The sequence below is a fragment of the Panulirus ornatus genome, chromosome 16, assembly GCF_036320965.1.
Source record: "Panulirus ornatus isolate Po-2019 chromosome 16, ASM3632096v1, whole genome shotgun sequence".
NCBI lineage: Eukaryota > Metazoa > Arthropoda > Malacostraca > Decapoda > Palinuridae > Panulirus > Panulirus ornatus.
In genome coordinates, this window is record NC_092239.1 from 50,915,911 (window position 1) to 50,928,070 (window position 12,160).

Sequence of the window (12,160 nt, forward strand, 5' to 3'; positions counted from 1 at the left end):
GTTAGGGTAGATTATCAGAAATGGTATAGTTAGGGTAGATTATCAGAAAATATATACTTTGGGTAGATCGACAGAAAAGATATACTTGGGTAGAGTATTAGAAAGATATACTTAGGGTATATTATCAGGAAAGATATACTTAGAGTTGATCATTTAAAAAGATTTACTTTGGTAGATTATCAGAAAACATATACTTGGGGTAGATTAGAAAGGGTAGTGAGTGGTGGGATGAAGAAGTAAGAGTATTAGTGAAAGAGAAGAGAGAGGCATTTGGACGATTTTTGCAGGGAAAAAATGCAATTGAGTGGGAGATGTATAAAAGAAAGAGACAGGAGGTCAAGAGAAAGGTGCAAGAGGTGAAAAAAAAGGGCAAATGAGAGTTGGGGTGAGAGAGTATCATTAAATTTTAGGGAGAATAAAAAGATGTTCTGGAAGAAGGTAAATAAAGTGCGTAAGACAAGGGAGCAAATGGGAACTTCAGTGAAGGGCGCAAATGGGGAGGTGATAACAAGTAGTGGTGATGTGAGAAGGAGATGGAGTGAGTATTTTGAAGGTTTGTTGAATGTGTTTGGTGATAGAGTGGCAGATATAGGGTGTTTTGGTCGAGGTGGTGTGCAAAGTGAGAGGGTTAGGGAAAATGATTTGGTAAACAGAGAAGAGGTAGTAAAAGCTTTGCGGAAGATGAAAGCCGGCAAGGCAGCAGGTTTGGATGGTATTGCAGTGGAATTTATTAAAAAAGGGGGTGACTGTATTGTTGACTGGTTGGTAAGGTTATTTAATGTATGTATGACTCATGGTGAGGTGCCTGAGGATTGGCGGAATGCGTGCATAGTGCCATTGTACAAAGGCAAAGGGGATAAGAGTGAGTGCTCAAATTACAGAGGTATAAGTTTGTTGAGTATTCCTGGTAAATTATATGGGAGGGTATTGATTGAGAGGGTGAAGGCATGTACAGAGCATCAGATTGTGGAAGAGCAGTGTGGTTTCAGAAGTGGTAGAGGATGTGTGGATCAGGTGTTTGCTTTGAAGAATGTATGTGAGAAATACTTAGAAAAGCAAATGGATTTGTATGTAGCATTTATGGATCTGGAGAAGGCATATGATAGAGTTGATAGAGATTCTCTGTGGAAGGTATTAAGAATATATGGTGTGGGAGGCAAGTTGTTAGAAGCAGTGAAAAGTGTTTATTGAGGATGTAAGGCATGTGTACGTGTAGGAAGAGAGGAAAGTGATTGGTTCTCAGTGAATGTATGTTTGCGGCAGGGGTGTGTGATGTCTCCATGGTTGTTTAGTTTGTTTATGGATGGGGTTGTTAGGGAGGTGAATGCAAGAGTTTTGGAAAGAGGGGCAAGTATGAAGTCTGTTGGGGATGAGAGAGCTTGGGAAGTGAGTCAGTTGTTGTTCGCTGATGATACAGCGCTGGTGGCTGATTCATGTGAGAAACTGCAGAAGCTGGTGACTGAGTTTGGTAAAGTGTGTGAAAGAAGAAAGTTAAGAGTAAATGTGAATAAGAGCAAGGTTATTAGGTACAGTAGGGTTGAGGGTCAAGTCAATTGGGAGGTGAGTTTGAATGGAGAAAAACTGGAGGAAGTGAAGTGTTTTAGATATCTGGGAGTGGATCTGGCAGCAGATGGAACCATGGAAGCGGAAGTGGATCATAGGGTGGGGGAGGGGGCGAAAATTCTGGGAGCCTTGAAAAATGTGTGGAAGTCAAGAACATTATCTCGGAAAGCAAAAATGGGTATGTTTGAAGGAATAGTGGTTCCAACAATGTTGTATGGTTGCGAGGCGTGGGCTATGGGTAGAGTTGTGCGTAGGAGGATGGATGTGCTGGAAATGAGATGTTTGAGGACAATGTGTGGTGTGAGGTGGTTTGATCGAGTAAGTAACATAAGGGTAAGAGAGATGTGTGGAAATAAAAAGAGCGTGGTTGAGAGAGCAGAAGAGGCTGTTTTTGAAATGGTTTGGGCACATGGAGAGAATGAGTGAGGAAAGATTGACCAAGAGGATATATGTGTCGGAGGTGGAGGGAACGAGGAGAAGAGGGAGACCAAATTGGAGGTGGAAAAATGCAGTGAAAAAGATTTTGTGTGATCGGGGCCTGAACATGCAGGAGGGTGAAAGGAGGGCAAGGAATAGAGTGAATTGGAGCGATGTGGTATACCGGGGTTGACGTGCTGTCAGTGGATTGAATCAAGGCATGTGAAGCGTCCGGGGTAAACCATGGAAAGCTGTGTAGGTATGTATTTTTGCGTGTGTGGATGTATGTATATACATGTGTATGGGGGTGGGTTGGGCCATTTCTTTCGTCTGTTTCCTTGCGCTACCTTGCAAACGCGGGAGACAGCGGCAAAAAAAAGAAAAAAAAAAAAAAAAAGATTATAAGGAAAGGTAAAGTTGAAGTAGCTTATCAGAAGATATGCTTTGAGTAGATTATCAGAAATTATGCTCTTGGGATACACTGTCAGAAAAGATATGCTTGTGGTGACAATCAAAAAAATATATACTTGAGGTTGAATATTAGAAAAGATATACTTGTGGTACATTATTAGAAAAGAAATACTTGGAGTAAATCATGAGAAATATACTTGGAGTAGGTTTTCAGAAAAGATATACTTAGGTACATTATAAAAAGCGATATACTTGGGGTAGATTATCAGATAATATATACTTGGTGTAGATGAACAGAAAAGATATAATTGTGGTAGATTATCAGAAAAGATGTACTTTGGGTAGATTATCAGCAAAGCTACAGTTAGGGTAGATTATCAGGAAAGATATTTTTTGGGTAGCTTATCAGCAAAAATATGATAGGAATAAATTATCATAGAAGATGAACTTAGGTAGATTATCTGAAAAGATATACTTGGGGTAGATTATCAGAAATGATATACTTGGGGAAAAATTAAGAAATGATGTTATAGAGGTAGATTATCAGAGAAGATATACTTGGGATATATTGTCAGAAAAGATATACTTGGGTTTATTATCAGAAATTACATTTTTGGGATAGATTATCAGATAATATGTACTTGGGGTAGATTAACAAAAAAGATATACTTGGAGAAGATTGTCAGAAAATATATACATGGGTAGACTAACAGAAAAGATATACTTGATGTAGATTATCAGAAAAATATACCTGAGGTAGATCATCATAAAAGATATACTTTGTGTAGATTATCAGAAACTACATTTTTGGGATAGATTATCAGAAAAGATATACTTGAGGTAGAATAATTATTAGGAAAGATATATCTGTGGCAGATTATCAGAATAAATAGACTTAAGTTAGATCATCAAAAAAGATATACTTTAGGTGGATCATCAGAAAAGATATACTTTGTGCAGATTATCAGAAAAGATATACTTTTGGTGAATTTCCAGAAAGATGTACTTTCAGTTTATTATCAGATTAGGTACACTTAGGGTAGATTATCAGAAAAGATGTACTTCAGATTGATTGACCAAAAAGATATACTTTGGGTAGATTATCAGAAAATATATACTTTGGGTAGGTCATCAGAACAGATATACTTAGGATACATTATCAGAAAAGATACTCTTGGGTAGATTATCAGAAAAGATATACTTAGGGTAGAATTTTAGAAATGATATACTTAAGATAGATTATCTAAAACGATATACCTGGGGCAGACTGTCAGAGAAGATATACTTAGGTTGATTGCTAGAAAAGATATACTTGCTGTAGATTATCAGAAAATACATAATTGGGTAGATTTACAGAAAAGGTATAGTTGGGGTAGATTATCAGAAAAGATATAATTGAATTAGATTATTAGAAAAGATATGCTTAGGTAGTTTATCAGAAAAGATATACCTGGGGTAGAATATTAGAAAAGATATACTTGCTATAGATTAACAGAAAAGATATACTTGGTCTAGATTATCAGAAAAGATATACTTGGGGTTGATTGGCAGACAAGATATACTTGGGTACATTATCAGAGAAGGTATACTTTGGGTTGATTATCAGAGAATATATGCTTCGGGTAAATTAACAGAAAAGATATACTTTGGGTAGATTATCAGAAAAAATATACTCTGAATAGATTATAAGAGAAGATGTTCTTAGGTAGAATATCAGAAAAGATATACTTGGGTAGATTATCAGGAAAGATATACTTGGGGTAGATTATAAGAAATTATATAATTAAGGTAAATTATTAGAAAAGATATGCTTCAAGTAGATTATCAGAAAGTATATAATTGGAAGAGATTATCAGAAAAGATATATTTGGGGTATATCATCAGAAAATATATACGTGGGGTAGAATATAAGAAAAGATATACTTCGGGTAGATTATCAGAAAAGATCTGCTTGGGTAGATTATCAGAAAAGATGTACTTGGGGTACATTGTCAGAAAATATATACTTAGGTACATTATCAAAAAAGATATAATTTGGGTAGATTATCAGAAAATATGTATTTGAGGTAGATTATCATAAAAATATACTTAGGGTAGATTATCAGAAAAGATATTTTGGGGTAGATTATCAGCAAAGATATAATTGGAATAGATTATCAGAAAAGGTGCACTTGGGTAGATGATCTGAAAAGATATACTTGGGGTAGATTGTCAGAAAAGATATACTTAGGTACATTATCAAAAAAGATATAATTTGGCTAGATTATCAGAATATATATATATACTTGGGTAGATTATCAGAAAAGATATACTTAGGGTAGAGTATCAGAAAAGATATTTTTTGTGTAGATTATCAGCAAAGATATACTTGGAATAGATATATATATACTTGGGGTAGATTAACAGAAGAGATATACTTGTTGTAGATTATCACAAAAGATATACTTAGGGTAGATTATCAGAAAAGATATTTTTTGGGTAGATTATCAGCAAAAATATGCTTGGAACTGATCATCAGAAAATATGTAATTGGGTAGATTATCTGAAAAGATATGCTTGGAATTGATTATCAGAAAAGATGTACTTGGAATAGATTATCCGAAAAGATATACTATGGTAGATTATCAAAAAAGATATGCTTGGTGTAGATTCTCAGAAAAGATATACTTGGCATAGATTTTCAGAAATTGCTTACTTGGCATAGAGTATCAGAAAAGATACACTTTGGGTAGATCATCAGAAAAGATATACTTGGGGTAGAATATCAACAAAATATATCTATTCATTTATTTATTTTGCTTTGTCACTGTCTCCCGCATTTGTGAGGTAGCGCAAGGAAACAGACGAAAGAAATGGCCCAACCCACTCCCATACACATGTATATACATACACGTCCATACACGCAAATATACATATCCATACATCTCAATGTACACATATATATACACACACAGACACATACATATATACCCATGCACACAATTCACACTGTCTGCCTTTATTCATTCCTATCGCCACCTCGCCACACATGGAATAACATCCCCCTCCCCCCTTATGTGTGCGAGGTAGCGCTAAGAAAAGACAACAAAGGCCCCATTCATTCACACTCAGTCTCTAGCTGTCATGCAATAATGCCTGAAACCACCGCTCCCTTTCCACATCCAGGCCCCACAGAACTTTCCATGGTTTACCCCAGAGGCTTCACATGCCATGATTCAATCCACTGACAGCAGGTCGACCCCGGTATACCACAGCGATCCAATTCACTCTATTCCTTGCCCGCCTTTCACCCTCCTGCATGTTCAGGCCCCGATCACTCAAAATCTTTTTCACTCCATCTTTCCACCTCCAATTTGGTCTCCCACTTCTCGTTCCCTCCACCTCTGACACATATATCCTCTTGGTCAATCTTTCCTCACTCATACTCTCCATGTGCCCAAACCATTTCAAAACACCCTCTTCTGCTCTCTCAACCACGCTCTTTTTATTTCCACACATCTCTCTTACCCTTACATTACTTACTCAATCAAACCACCTCACACCACATATTGTCCTCAAACATCTCATTTCCAGCACATCCACCCTCTTGCGCACAACTCTATCCATAGCCCACGCCTCGCAACCATACAACATTGTTGGAACCATTATTCCTTCAAACGTAGCATTTTTCGCTTTCCGAGATAATGTTCTCGACTTTCACACATTCTTCAAGGCTCCCAGGATTTTCGCCCCCTCCTCCACCCTATGATTCACTTCTGCTTACATGGTTACATCCGCTGCCAGATCCACTCCAAGATATCTAAAACACTTTACTTCCTCCAGTTCTTCTCCATTCAAACTTACCTCCCAATTGACTTGACCCTCAACCCTACTGTACCTAATAACCTTGTTCTTATTCACATTTACTGTTAACTTTCTTCTTTCACACACTTTACCAAACTCAGTCACCAGCTTCTGCAGTTTCTCACATGAATCAGCCACCACCAGCGCTGTATCATCAGCGAACAACAACTGACTCACTTCCCAAGCTCTCTCATCCCTAACAGACTTCATACTTGCCCCTCTTTCCAAAACTCTTGCATTCACTTCCCTAACAGCCCCATCCATAAACAAATTAAACAACCATGGAGACATCACACACCCCTGCCGCAAACCTACATTCACTGAGAACCAATCACTTTCCTCTCTTCCTACACGTATACATGCCTTACATCCTCGATAAAAACGTTTCACTGCTTCTATCAACTTGCCTCCTACACCATATATTCTTAGTACCTTCCACAGAGCATCTCTATCAACTATATATATCAAAAAATATATAATTGGGATAGAGTATCAGAAATGATAAACTTGGAGTAGATTATTAGAAAAGATATACTTTGGGTAGTTTATAACTTTCTCTGTTCCCTCTTTTGGAAAATCAAAAAAAAAAAAGGAGGGGAGGATTTCCAAGGTTTGGTCGCCTTCTACGACATGCAGGGGATACATGGGAAGTATTCTTTCTCCTCTATCCCCAGGGATAATGTCAAAAAAAGATACTTGAGTAAATTATCAGAAAATATATTCTTGGGGTAGATTATCAGAAAATATATACTTGAGATAGATTATCAGAAAAAATATACTTGGGATAGATTATCAGAAATTACATTTTTGGGATAGATTATCAGAAAAGATACATTGGGGTACATTATATCTAGGGTAGATTATCAGAACAGATAAACTTGAGTTAAATTATCAGAAAAGATATACTTTTGGTAGATTATCTGAAAAGATATACTTTGTGCAGATTATCAAAAAAGATACACTTCTTACAGATTTTCAGAAAAGATATACTTGGAGTATATTATTGGATTAAGTATACTTAGGTTAGATTATCAGAGAAGATATGATTAGAGTAGATTGTCAGAAAGATATACTTAGGGTATATGATCAGAAAAGATATACCTGGGACAAATTGTCAGAAAAGATATACTTTGGGTAGATTATTAGAAAAGAAATATGTTGGGTATTATCTGAGAAGATATACTTTGGGTAGATTGTCAGAAAACATATACTTGAGGTTTATTATTAGATAAGATATACTTAGGGTAGATTATCAGAAAATATACACTTGGGTAGATTATCAGGGAAGATATACTTGATGTAGATTACCTGCAAAAGATATACTTGAGTTAGATTATCAGAAATGATATTGGTGTAGATTATCAGAAAGTATATAATTGGAAGAGATTATCAGAAAAGATATATTTGGGGTATATCATCAGAAAATATATACGTGGGGTAGAATATAAGAAAAGATATACTTCGGGTAGATTATCAGAAAAGATCTGCTTGGGTAGATTATCAGAAAAGATGTACTTGGGGTACATTGTCAGAAAATATATACTTAGGTACATTATCAAAAAAGATATAATTTGGGTAGATTATCAGAAAATATGTATTTGAGGTAGATTATCATAAAAATATACTTAGGGTAGATTATCAGAAAAGATATTTTGGGGTAGATTATCAGCAAAGATATAATTGGAATAGATTATCAGAAAAGGTGCACTTGGGTAGATGATCTGAAAAGATATACTTGGGGTAGATTGTCAGAAAAGATATACTTAGGTACATTATCAAAAAAGATATAATTTGGCTAGATTATCAGAATATATATATATACTTGGGTAGATTATCAGAAAAGATATACTTAGGGTAGAGTATCAGAAAAGATATTTTTTGTGTAGATTATCAGCAAAGATATACTTGGAATAGATATATATATACTTGGGGTAGATTAACAGAAGAGATATACTTGTTGTAGATTATCACAAAAGATATACTTAGGGTAGATTATCAGAAAAGATATTTTTTGGGTAGATTATCAGCAAAAATATGCTTGGAACTGATCATCAGAAAATATGTAATTGGGTAGATTATCTGAGAAGATATGCTTGGAATTGATTATCAGAAAAGATGTACTTGGAATAGATTATCCGAAAAGATATACTATGGTAGATTATCAAAAAAGATATGCTTGGTGTAGATTCTCAGAAAAGATATACTTGGCATAGATTTTCAGAAATTGCTTACTTGGCATAGAGTATCAGAAAAGATACACTTTGGGTAGATCATCAGAAAAGATATACTTGGGGTAGAATATCAACAAAATATATCTATTCATTTATTTATTTTGCTTTGTCACTGTCTCCCGCATTTGTGAGGTAGCGCAAGGAAACAGACGAAAGAAATGGCCCAACCCACTCCCATACACATGTATATACATACACGTCCATACACGCAAATATACATATCCATACATCTCAATGTACACATATATATACACACACAGACACATACATATATACCCATGCACACAATTCACACTGTCTGCCTTTATTCATTCCTATCGCCACCTCGCCACACATGGAATAACATCCCCCTCCCCCCTTATGTGTGCGAGGTAGCGCTAAGAAAAGACAACAAAGGCCCCATTCATTCACACTCAGTCTCTAGCTGTCATGCAATAATGCCTGAAACCACCGCTCCCTTTCCACATCCAGGCCCCACAGAACTTTCCATGGTTTACCCCAGAGGCTTCACATGCCATGATTCAATCCACTGACAGCAGGTCGACCCCGGTATACCACAGCGATCCAATTCACTCTATTCCTTGCCCGCCTTTCACCCTCCTGCATGTTCAGGCCCCGATCACTCAAAATCTTTTTCACTCCATCTTTCCACCTCCAATTTGGTCTCCCACTTCTCGTTCCCTCCACCTCTGACACATATATCCTCTTGGTCAATCTTTCCTCACTCATACTCTCCATGTGCCCAAACCATTTCAAAACACCCTCTTCTGCTCTCTCAACCACGCTCTTTTTATTTCCACACATCTCTCTTACCCTTACATTACTTACTCAATCAAACCACCTCACACCACATATTGTCCTCAAACATCTCATTTCCAGCACATCCACCCTCTTGCGCACAACTCTATCCATAGCCCACGCCTCGCAACCATACAACATTGTTGGAACCATTATTCCTTCAAACGTAGCCTTTTTCGCTTTCCGAGATAATGTTCTCGACTTTCACACATTCTTCAAGGCTCCCAGGATTTTCGCCCCCTCCTCCACCCTATGATTCACTTCTGCTTACATGGTTACATCCGCTGCCAGATCCACTCCAAGATATCTAAAACACTTTACTTCCTCCAGTTCTTCTCCATTCAAACTTACCTCCCAATTGACTTGACCCTCAACCCTACTGTACCTAATAACCTTGTTCTTATTCACATTTACTGTTAACTTTCTTCTTTCACACACTTTACCAAACTCAGTCACCAGCTTCTGCAGTTTCTCACATGAATCAGCCACCAGCGCTGTATCATCAGCGAACAACAACTGACTCACTTCCCAAGCTCTCTCATCCCTAACAGACTTCATACTTGCCCCTCTTTCCAAAACTCTTGCATTCACTTCCCTAACAGCCCCATCCATAAACAAATTAAACAACCATGGAGACATCACACACCCCTGCCGCAAACCTACATTCACTGAGAACCAATCACTTTCCTCTCTTCCTACACGTATACATGCCTTACATCCTCGATAAAAACGTTTCACTGCTTCTATCAACTTGCCTCCTACACCATATATTCTTAGTACCTTCCACAGAGCATCTCTATCAACTATATATATCAAAAAATATATAATTGGGATAGAGTATCAGAAATGATAAACTTGGAGTAGATTATTAGAAAAGATATACTTTGGGTAGTTTATAACTTTCTCTGTTCCCTCTTTTGGAAAATCAAAAAAAAAAAAGGAGGGGAGGATTTCCAAGGTTTGGTCGCCTTCTACGACATGCAGGGGATACATGGGAAGTATTCTTTCTCCTCTATCCCCAGGGATAATGTCAAAAAAAGATACTTGAGTAAATTATCAGAAAATATATTCTTGGGGTAGATTATCAGAAAATATATACTTGAGATAGATTATCAGAAAAAATATACTTGGGATAGATTATCAGAAATTACATTTTTGGGATAGATTATCAGAAAAGATACATTGGGGTACATTATATCTAGGGTAGATTATCAGAACAGATAAACTTGAGTTAAATTATCAGAAAAGATATACTTTTGGTAGATTATCTGAAAAGATATACTTTGTGCAGATTATCAAAAAAGATACACTTCTTACAGATTTTCAGAAAAGATATACTTGGAGTATATTATTGGATTAAGTATACTTAGGTTAGATTATCAGAGAAGATATGATTAGAGTAGATTGTCAGAAAAGATATACTTAGGGTATATGATCAGAAAAGATATACCTGGGACAAATTGTCAGAAAAGATATACTTTGGGTAGATTATTAGAAAAGAAATATGTTGGGTATTATCTGAGAAGATATACTTTGGGTAGATTGTCAGAAAACATATACTTGGGTTTATTATTAGATAAGATATACTTAGGGTAGATTATCAGAAAATATACACTTGGGTAGATTATCAGGGAAGATATACTTGATGTAGATTACCTGCAAAGATATACTTGAGTTAGATTATCAGAAATGATATTGGTGTAGATTATCAGAAATTACATTTTTGGTATAGATTATCAGAAAAGATATACTTGCAGTAGATTATTAGGAAAGATATATATGGGGTAGATTATCAGCATAGATAAGCTTGAGTTTCATTATCAGAAAAGATATACTTTTGGTATATTATCAGAAAAGATATACTTTGTGCAGATCATCAGAAAAGGTACACTTTGGGTAAATTTTCAGAAAAGATGTGCTTGGAAAATATTATCAGATTAATTATACTTATAGGAGATTATCAGTGATATACTTAGAGTAGATTATCAGAAAAAATATACTTGGGGTACATCATCAGAAAAGATATACTATGGACAGATTATCAGAAAAGATATACTTTGGGTAGATTATCAGAAAAGATATACTTTCGGTAGATTATCAGAAAAGATGTAATTTTGGTAGATTATCAGAAAAGATATACTTTTGATAGATTATCAGAAAAGATTATCCCTGGGGATAGGGGAGAAAGAATACTTCCCACGCATTCTTCACGTGTCGTAGAAGGCGACTTAAGAGGACGGGAACGGGGTGCTGGAAACCCTCCCTTCCTTGTATTTTTACTTTCTAAAAGGGGAAACAGTAGAAAGAGTCATGTGGGGAGTCCTCATCCTCCTCAAAGGCTCAGACTGGGGTGTCTAAATGTGTGTGGATGTAACCAAAATGAGAAAAAAGGAGAGATAGGTAGTATGTTTTAGGAAAGGAACTTGGATGTTTTGGTTCTGAGTGAAACGAATTTCAAGGGTAAAGGGGAAGTGGTTTGGGAATGTCTTGGGAGTAAAGTCAGGGGTTAGTGAGAGGACAAGAGCAGGGAAGGAGTAACACTACTTCTGAAACAGGAGTGGTGGGAGTATGTGATAGAGTGTGAGAAAGTAAACTCCAGACTGATATGGGTAAAACTGAAAATGGATGGAGATAGATAGGCGATTATTGGTGCATATGCACCTGGGCATGAGAAGAAAGATCATGCGAGGCAAGTGTTTTCGGAGCAGCTGAGAGGGAGTGTTTGTAGTTTTGATGCACAAGACCGGGTTATAGTGATGGGAGATTTGAATGCAAAGGTGAGTAATGTGGCAGTTGAGGGAATAATTGGTGGACATGGGGTATTCAGTGTTGTAAATAGAAATGGTGAAGAGCTTGTAGATTTATGTGCTGAAAAAGGACTGGTGATTGGGAATACC